Source organism: Nanorana parkeri, unplaced genomic scaffold (assembly GCF_000935625.1).
Source record: "Nanorana parkeri isolate BGI_ZX_2015 unplaced genomic scaffold, ASM93562v1 scaffold549, whole genome shotgun sequence".
Lineage (NCBI taxonomy): Eukaryota > Metazoa > Chordata > Amphibia > Anura > Dicroglossidae > Nanorana > Nanorana parkeri.
Genome location: NW_017306817.1, coordinates 742,717 through 753,113, shown reverse-complemented (window position 1 = coordinate 753,113; position 10,397 = coordinate 742,717). Strand labels below are relative to the sequence as shown.

At 43.3% G+C, this 10,397-nt stretch overlaps 1 long non-coding RNA gene across 1 annotated transcript in view; it reads left to right on the top strand.

The window, feature by feature from the left end:
• The first annotated feature begins 10,290 nt into the window (after positions 1 to 10,290).
• LOC108791405 overlaps positions 10,291 to 10,397 on the top strand; it is a 27,818-nt gene continuing 27,711 nt past the window's right edge. The window contains exon 1 of the long non-coding RNA XR_001941501.1: positions 10,291 to 10,358. This is a non-coding gene — a long non-coding RNA (uncharacterized LOC108791405). The remainder of the gene's footprint in view (positions 10,359 to 10,397) is intronic.

Genomic DNA, 10,397 nt, shown 5'->3' with positions numbered 1-10,397 from the left:
TGTTACTGACCATCTCAACTGTTCTTGGAGCTGTCTTTTGCTGGCAGTGTGGCGCTGCCTTCTTTGAAAGAAAACCAAATGCAATAACAGAGAGCACCTAAACCACATTCACTGCACCCCCTATGGCTAATTCTACACTGCTGTATCCTCTGAAGAATCTTATTTCTTGTAGTAAAGCCCCAGCCTGTGCTCTTTGTCTCTAGTAAATTTGGGCCTAGCCTTGCTCATTAAAATTGTCCTGCTTCTGGATAATTATATACGGTTGTGGTCTCTTAATTCAGAGAGCTTGATAGAAATTGGCCAGTGGCAGGACACTTTGCAGTTTGCAAGAACCACCTTAGCAAACTACTGGCCAATTTTCTGCCAGTCAAAGTGTGTCTATTGTCATTTAATGAAAGCATGTGTCACTGCTAAAACTACCTAAAAAGCCTTTTTTGCAAACTGAAATGAATCCGCTTGGGGTACTGCTGCTGTATGTAAGCTAAGCTAATTGTAAAAAAAAAACAAAAAAAACAATTCCATAGCCAAATATGAGCTGCCATGGTACACTGTCACTGTCTGTAAAATTTGGACTGTTCTGTAAAAACATATACAGCAAGCATGTTTTTTAAAGGATTTGTGTATTTTCAGTCTTGCCACATGAAAAGACCCTCTCGATACTATGATCAATTAAAAACTTACCGCTATCCTCAATGATACTCAATAGAAGTTCTTGAAAATTTGGTCTCCATGGGAGAAATATATTTGATCATCTGGGCTTGACCATTCCTTGTTAAACCTTTTGACTTGCTATTTTCACCAGCGTGGCCTTGCTCGGGATGCCCTCTTCTGTCTTCTGCTTTTTTTTTAACTTTATTTCTTTGTTTCTCTTTTATTGTAGTACATGCTTTTTCTTTTCTTCTTTCTTTTCTCCTCCTTTCTACCAGTTTCTCTTTCAGGTTGTGTAGTTTCTTTCCCCTTTTTTCAACACGGCAAACTGCCTTTGTGTGTTTGCCTAAGTCTTGGTTTTAGATTTGTGAGTTGCGAATAGCCAATTGGGCCTTGCACTATGTGATGGATGACCCTCTTCTACTGTTATTGGGCCTTTTTGATTATCGCTTCATGATTGTTGATGCATCTCCCTAATCTTGATTGCACTATTTTGACTGCGTGTTATTCTTTTAATATACATGCATTGTTGTTTGGGTCTTTTATTGTTCATACCCTTTTTTTGTTCTTTTTTTAGACAAAATCAATAAAATCTTTGTACAAGAAAAAACCTCTCGAACCCAGGTAGAATCACCAATCACTATTCAGTCCCCAAAGCCAACCTTCATACTGGGAACAATAGATGTGTTCATAAGAGTAATGCTAGCATCAAGGCCATTTGACACCAGAGACAATATCAAACTAGAGAGTTGTTTGTGTCTCCTGGCCAGTCTGGATTATTGGAAGATGACGTCCAAAATGACCTTATCTGCCTGAAAATGAGTTTGTGTGTTGGTAGTTTAATATCTGAGCTCTACTGCGATGCAGGGGTGAGTAAAAGCTTTGGAAAGATGTTATCATCTCCAGTGAATTCTGGAGTGGCCCTGTTCCAACCAATTTACTTTTTTAGTGGTCACTGCTATTTTAAGGGCCAGTACAACCAGAACTGATGTTTTAGTATTGTCTAGATATTGGCAACTAACATTATCCACTGGCAACTTTTATTTTTCAGAGTTTCTAGTCGAGAAATGCCTGTACTTGTATTTCCAGCTTCATCCACTCTCAGAAAGCTCTAAAGAGGGTGTTATTTTTACTGTTCAATTTTTGATTTATGTTACATTGCAAGGAGAATGAGGTTCCACCTCTTACAGTCAGAGGACTCTGGGACAGAAGGGTAAACATTAGACATTTTGACAGTGAAATCTCATCAATGGAGTTCTGAAGGGCTACTGAAGCCAGTGGGTGGCTCCACATGCTTTATATGAGTAATTGTAACAGCAAATGGTGGTTATGGTTAAAAGAATATCAACAATAAAACAGATACCCTTTCAGTATAGTGGTTATACTACAACTGTAAGAGCAGTAAATGAGCCCTATATATATATTTTCCATTAGTAGAGATCACCTGTGTACATAATATGATCAAGTGCCAATATGCTGTGAGCGCTCCACCATTTTAAACAAAACTGCATGCAAATAAATGGCAGTGAGGCTTGATTGCAGTTCAGTGGGCAAACCCTCAAGCACATAAGGCAAACATACATTGAGGGGAATTTATCAAGACTGGAGCAGACAGAATCTGGAGCAGTTGCCAATAGTAACCAATCAGCTTCTCTCTTCAGCATGTTCAGTTTAGCTTTGAAAATGAAAGATAGTAGCATTTTGTATACAGTGAAAGTATTCATCCTCTTAGTGTGTTTCCTGTTTTATTGCATTACAACCAGGAATCAAAATGGGGGTTTGTACAAAATGTGTAAAATGTATTTTATTGTCACACCAACAATAATTAGGACAACAAAAAAAAAAAAATTAAGTGTGCATAGGTATAGTGTCAAATCTTTGCAGAGCCACCATTTGCTGCAATTCTTTTGGGGCATGTCTCCATTATCTTAGCATATCTAGCCCAGCTCCTTCATGTTAGGTGTATTGCGTTGGTGAATAGCAATCTTTAAGTCATGTCACAGATTCTCAGTTAGATTGAGGTCTTGGCTTTGACTAGGCCATTGCAGGACATTTAAATGTTTCCCTTTAAACCACTCCAGTGTAGCTTTAGCAGTATGTTTAGGTCAATTTCCTGCTGGAAGATGAACCTCCGTCCCAGTCTTCAGATGTTCGTCCCTGAACATCTGAAACACAGGAACATACACAGGAGCTGAAAGACCATTCAGCAATGATCCATAGGACTGCAGGTTTAAATAAGGCCATCTATTCAGGGAAGGTGCGTCATTTCCTGTGCGCCACGTTAGCACGTCTTTGCGCGCATGTTCTGTTGCACTTGTGTGCGCATTAGTGCATGTTTCCCACAAATGCGGAAGACAGGCCTATGCACATGCGCAGAATCACCCACACGGCGAGGTATAGTCTTACACTGAAACTATTTTTTTTTTCAAGAATTATCCTACATTTAGTGTAATCCATTTTCCCTTCCTGACCAGTTTTCCAATACCTGCCAATGAAAGCATCCCCACAGTATGATGCTGCTATCACTAGATTCAATGTGGGGATAGTATTCTTAGGGAAGTGTTGGGTTTGTACCACACATAGCATTCCCCATGATTGCTGAAAAGCTCAGTTTTAGTCTCATCTGATCAGAGAACCTTCCTTCATGTTTTAGGGTAGTCTGCCACATGGTGTTTGACTCAAAAAGTATTCTTATTTTTGCTTTTAGCAATGGCTTTTTTCTGGCCACTCTTCCACAAAGCTCTGCTGTATGGAGTGTACAGCTTCAAGTTGTCACATGGACAGATAGTCCTATCTCCACTGTGATTCTTTGCAGCTCCTTTACTGTTATCTTTGGGGTTTTTTGTTGCATTTCTAATTAATGTTTATCTTGCCCGGTCTGTGAGTTTTGATGGGTGGCCTTCTTCTTGTCAGGTCTCTAGCTGTGCCATATTCTTTCCATTTTGTTATAATGGATTTAATGGTGCTCCATGGGATGTTCAAAGATTGGGATTTTTTTAACCCAACCCTGAGCTATACTTCTCCACAACATGGTTTGTGACCTGTTTGGAGCGCTCTTTGGTCTTCATAATGCATGCTTAGTGGTGTTGCAGACTCAGGAGCCTTTCAGAACTGGTGCATTTATACTGACATCATGTGACAGATCATGTGGCACTTTGATTGCACACAGGTGGACCTTGGTCAACGAATTTTGGAACTTCTGAAGTGAATTGGCTGGCCCACATCTTATTCAGGGGTGAATACTTAGGGTCCCCACACACCTTACGATTATCGTACGATAATCGCGGGAAATCCCGCGATCGTACGATGATCGTAAGGTGTGTGGAAGCCGTGCGACCTCTACTACTGTAAGGTCGCGCGACTTTAAACTTACGGACATGTTCGAAAAACCCGCCGAGCATCGTACGATGTTCGGCATTGCGGTCATCGGAAGCCCGCCCCTCAGGGGGCGTGGCTTGCGATCATCGCAAGTACGATCTGCCTATGCAACATACAGGTGAAACTCGAATAATTAGAATATCGTGCAAAAGTAATTGCAGTAAGTGCTGCAAAAGGGGCCCAAACCAAGTACTGAGTACATATGCATGCTTGTACTTTTCAGAGGTCCGATATTGTTCTATGTACAATCCTTGTTTTATTGATTGCATGTAATAATCTACTTTTTTTAGATTTTGGATTTGGGGTTCTTGGGGTTTTCATGAGCTGTAAGCCATAATCATCACAATGATGACAAATCACGGCTTGAACTATCTTGCTTTGCATGTAAGGAGTCTATCTCATATATTAGTTTCACCTTTTAAGTTGCATTAGTGAAATAAATGAACTTTGCACGATATTCTAATTATTCGAGTTTCACCTGTAGGCCGATCGTACGTTTTTTTAAGTACCTTACAACCATCGCAAGACAGAAGTCTTGCGATGGTTGTAAGGTGTGTGCCCAGCCTTATGCATGCAATTTTGCTTCTGCAAAGTGGTAGGCAGTTTGTGTACATAATATGGTACAAACCCCCATAAAATCCATTTTCATTCCAGGTTGTAATGCAATAAAACAGAAAAACAATTACCAAGGGGGTGAATACTTTTTCAAGGCATTGTATGTTTAGGCATGCGTTAGCGTGCTTAAATAGTATTTATACGTGTGTTTATATACGTTTTGATGTGCTTTAGAGTGTTAAGGTTGCATTGTAAAAGTAATTGTAAAAGTAATTTGGATTCAAATGCATATTAAAACACAATGCATTTAATAGGTAATGGAGCTACTCACATTACACTCTGGAATGTAGGGGGGCATACTTAGAGAACCATTAGGAATCTTCAAATATGTGTGACAGGTCTGGGGATCCCAAGGTCGGCTGAAGCTCTGTTTCTACAAATTGAAGGGATGTACAGGCACTGCGGATTTATATTCTTTGTGCCTATTAGGGAATTTATTTAAATGTGTGTTTTTGTGTCCAGAAGTCATCTTTAAAGTGATTCTGTCATATAACTATTATGCCTGCCAAGCAACGAAGTGAATATTTACCTCTTCTGATGTTCACTCTGCTTTAATGCAGAGAAATCACAAGCTGAATCTCTGCTGCCCTCAGTGGCTCCTCCTGCTCACCTTCATGTCTCAGCAGGTCGACATTCTCGGAAGTGTCAGCTTCAGAGGAAACTTCAGCCAAAGATTTCTCTGTATCAGAGTGGTGCTCAGCAGAAGTAAGAAATTCACTTTCTTATTTACAGGCAGTGTTTAAAGGCAAGCTTAGTTATATGTAGGGATGTACCGATACCGGTTCTCCGGTATTGTGTACGAGTACCGATATTTTTTTTTTGGGTACTCGCTGATACCGAAAGTCTCATTAAGCCAGGTGGCGTGTAATGACTCGCCACCTGGCTTCCTGATTAGCCGGGAAGTCCGGCGGTGTGTAAAGACTCGCCAACCGGCTTCCCAATTATCAGGGAAGCCGTCTCCATGCTTCCTCATCATCAGGTGACGAGAAAGCATGGAGCCGGCTTTCTGTCCAATCAGGATGTCGGGCGTCTAATGACCTGACTTGACAAAAGTCAATCTAAAATTCGGTTGAGCTGGGTGAAAATTATCAGTCAGTGACTGCAACCTTACAGATGCAGTCACCGTTTGGGTATTCAGATAGCCACGGGGTGCAGTGGCTGTATTTGGATACAATAGCTGGTAGTGCAGATGAGGAATATTTTTATTTTCTAAATCTATATGGCTAGCCTTACCTTCCACCCCATTCTAGCGATCTTTACTTTGAGGCCCAGCCTGTCTTCCCAAAATGTCTCTGCCAGCTACTCTGCTTTGATTCCTTTCTATGGGTGATCTGTATTTTGCAGGATTGCTGGAATTTATTACAGGTATTTATATAGCGCCAACAATCTACACAGTGCACATTCACATCAGTCCCTGCTCTCAATGAGCTATATGGTCTAGAGCTGCAGCTAACGATTATTTTCAAAATCGATTAGTTAGTCGATTATTAGGTTCGATTAATCGGTTAATCGGATAAACCATAAAATAGAGTTAAAAAAAGGCTCCAGTGATGGGACTACTAGTTTGTATTGAGGTTGTAGTCCATCACAGGAGCAAGCTTGGAGCGGTGGAAGTAAAAAAGAAAAAAGATAGTGTGGTGTGCAATATAGTGAAATGGAAAGTGTAAACTTATACAGCAATGAATGCAGAATACCACCAGCTATAGAGGAATACAACAAATCCCAGCAATAGTACATAATAGCTGGCGGCATTCTGCATTGCGCTGTATAATGTACTATTGCTGGGTTTTGTAGTCCTCTATAGCTGGTGGTATTCAGCATTGCACCACTGTATAATGTATTATTGTTGGGATTTTTTGTACTCTTCTATAGCTGGTGGTATTCCGCATTGCGCTGTATAATGTATTATTGCTGGGATTTGTATTCCCCTGTACAACGCAATGCAGAATACCACCAGCTATATAGGAGTACAACAAATCCCAGCAATACATTATACATACAGTGTATAATGTATTGCTGGGATTTGTATTCATATGTATAATATACAGCACAATGTACCATCAGCTATAGAGGAATACAAATCCCAGCAATACATTATAGAGCACCATGTGTGGAAAAGCTTACCTGAGCAGTCTTCCAGCAACTTGCTTCTGAGATCGGACCTGTCTATCGGCAGCTGTCATCACCCCACACCTGCTCCTCCTTACTACATCTCCCTGTGCGTCCCTGTGCCGATCGTGGATGTGGGTGGGTGGTGAGTGTGAGGCGGGGAGGAGGTGCGGCGTGTGGATGCGGGCACGCGAGTCTGGCAGCGGCGAGCGTGAGGTGGGGAGGAGGTGCGGCGTGTGGATGCGGGCACGCGAGTCTGGCAGCGGCGAGGGCGTGAGGTGGGGAGGAGGTGCGGCGCACAGCGTGTGGAGCTGTGAACAGGGCCAACTGATCGGAAGCCGATTAATCGATTATTGAAAAAGTTGACAACTTTTTCAATAATCGATTATGTCGATTAGTTGTTGCAGCCCTAATATGGTCAACGAGCTCTATGGTCGCTATCTCACATGCAGGAGCCAATTAACCTTGGAGTGTGGGAAGAAACTGGAGTACCCAGAGGAAACCCGCACAAGCCCAGGGGGAACATGCAAATTCCTTGCAGATATGTATCCTGACCAAGATTTGAACCGGGAACCCCCAGTGCTGTAAGGCAGAAGCGCGAATTACTAAGTCACTGTGCTACCTACATACGCAATACCTCTCAAATATAGGGATGAATGGGGCCACCGTGCTTAGGAGGAGCTAGCGGGGATGTTTTCAGAAAAAAAGGATGCCCAATGCCAAGCAGAGCCTCACAGTGAGGATGGCTGGAAGGGGGAGCAAGGTAAGTATTTAACTCTTACTCTGTCTGCCTTTAGGCCTGGTTCACACTGTTTTTTTGGGCATATTACGGCTCGTTTTGGCCCCATAGACTCAATAGGAAATGCTTGCAAATGCACGTTTGCTATGTTTCTGCGCGTTTTTATGTGCGTTTGCTCATTAACATCAATGAGCTACAATCCGCTCACAAAAAGCGTGATTTGATTTATGTGCATAAAACAAAAATGCTGGTGCGTAGGTGTGAAGCCATCCTAAGGCCATCCCTGAAAACTCACCTCTCCAGGGAAGTCTATCTCACCTCTTCCTGACAACTGAACTTTTACCTTGTCCATCAACTTATCCCTACACAGTACTTACCCTTCGTACCACTTGCTTTCATAAGCGGGGCCCTCTTAATCCTCTTGTATTGAATTGTATTATAACCAGAGGTGCACCGAAATGGAAATTTCAAAACAGAAACCGAAAAAAAAAATTCAGGCCGAAACTGAAAATGTTCATTTTAACTTTTTCAAATATTTTATTTTTATTTATTATAAACGTTTTCATTTTTATTTATTCATTTGTTATTAAATATTGTTATTTTTTACTTTACTTCTAGGGGCTTCGGGGAAATATTAGGAGTCTAAACAGACCCCTGATATTTCCCTTTTAAAATAGAAACGAGATTGAGAACACAGAGCCCTCAATCTCTTTTTCCACCACCCCTGTTATAAATGAACAGAAATCCTCTATACTGAGTGTTCCTGTTCATTCATAACATGAGAACAGAGTATGTTTACTATAACTACAACTATGAATGCACAGGAGGTGATGTAGATCACTCCCATTCATTCATGATTGAGGATATAGTCAACATACCATGTCCTCAATTATTTACAAACACTCAGCTCTGCAGCGCTCATCCGCCTGTGACAGTTTCTCTCCTCCCAGCTGGGACACAGAGCAGGTCCCACCAGGGAGGAGAGAACAGGATGCGCCGTTGTATCAGCTAGAAAATGCCACTTTCAGCATTATGCCACAAGTGCCAATTTCGGCCGATATATCGGTGAATCCCTAATTATAACTGTACTGTCTCCCTTTATTTTGTAAAGCGCCCTTATAACTGTTGGCACTGTATAAATCCTAAATGATAATAACAGCAGGCAGAACTCAGGATTTATTAAAGACAAGTTTACTAAGGCTACTGAGAGAGTCTGTGGAATGGCTCCCTTGCTGGCCCAAAATGTTGGTGAATCCCCGATAACAGCTGTCACTATGTCACCCTGATGAAAGGACCCTGTGTGGCCCCGAAACGTTGGTCTTGCGTGCAACGCATTTCTGCAATAGATATATACAAGAATCTTCCGTTGAGTGCTGGTGATCTTCATTACTTTCTGCGCCATCCGTGATCTATCATTGCGAGCACCACGATTCACCATATGGCCCCTAATACTGCAAGGAGTGCAGAGGATACATCTGGACACAGGACTGCTCATGTGACATGGCCCTAAAAGTGAACTTGTCCTTTAATGTGTAAAAAAGCTGTGTTATAGTTTTCATGCCTATTTATTTGAATGACACCCCAATACACATACTTACACACTGAAAACAAACACTTCTGACCTTCAATGCCGAAAAACAAGAGCGTTGCCTTGGCACTGGAAGAAAAACTTTAGTTATGTTTTTTGGGTCTGTGAACACACAGACCCGCTAAAAATGAATAAATCTGTTCAGCAAAATGGGGGGAATTCATGAAAACTGGAGCAGATAGAATTTTGAGCAGTTGCCCATAACAACCAATCAGCTTCTCTTTTCATTTTTTTCAAACTCCGAAAGTGAAACGGAGAAGCTAATTGGTTGCCATGGGCAACTGCTCTAGATTCTGCCTGCTCCAGTTTTTATGAATTCCCCCCCAATGGGCTTCAACACGCCAAACCGGCGTGCAAAAATGAATGCACAAGAACGATTAGGCGCTAATAGAATACTTCGTACAAACTTTAAGGAGTCCATTGTTCTGGAACAATGTGGAAGTACCCTTCAGACTGAAAGCACTGCCATGTACAGGCAAGGAGAAGTGAAAGTTTTGTCAGTCATGTCACTGGCCAGACAATAGACTGCCGCGCTCTGTTTACATGAAGAAGGACGAGGGCCTGCGATGCCGTGACGTCATGCAGGCCTTTATCTGTCGGTGTTGTTATTGTCCCCCCAAGTCCCGGAGGACACCTCTCCTCCCCCTTCTGCTTCCCACGTGCTAGCGTCCCTCCGGACTCCGGCAGTGAGACGGTTAACGTGACGGCGGAAGCATCCTGTGCGGAGCCGCGTCACTTGAGTGTCACATCCCGAGCGGTCGCGCGTATCCCTCCTCCTTCTTCTTCTCAGATACCGCTGCGGCTCTAAATAAAGACCCGGTGCAAGGAAGAGAGAGAAAAAAGAAAAGAGCTCCACGAATTCCTCGTACCGGATACACCGACACAGGCTCCTCCCCCCGCTTCCGGAGCCGTGCTGTTCCTCTGTGTGAGTGCCGGGGGGGTCCCTGAGGCCTGAGCGCTTCCTATCGCGGAGAGCCCGGCTCGTCTGGACTATTTTTTCTCCGGGCAAGGGAAGATGGCGCCTGAGTGCTGAGAAAGGGAGAGCGAGAGAGCGGCCTGCTGGGAGGTGGGGAAAAAGGACGACAGGAAGCGGCGACATTGGACACGGACGGAGCACTGGGCCGGCAGAGCCGGGGCATGGAGTGAATCGGGCCGGGGAGGCCGGAGCTGCACGCCGTAGGGGTGGCCTTGCTTGGTTCAGTCGTCGGGAAGCTGGATCTGGTGACGGGGTGAGATGCTGCCCCGACGCTGGGGGATCTGCCTGGCCCGGCCGCTGTAGAGGTGAGAGAGAGGCGGGCAGGGCTGGGAGGGGCTGGGAAG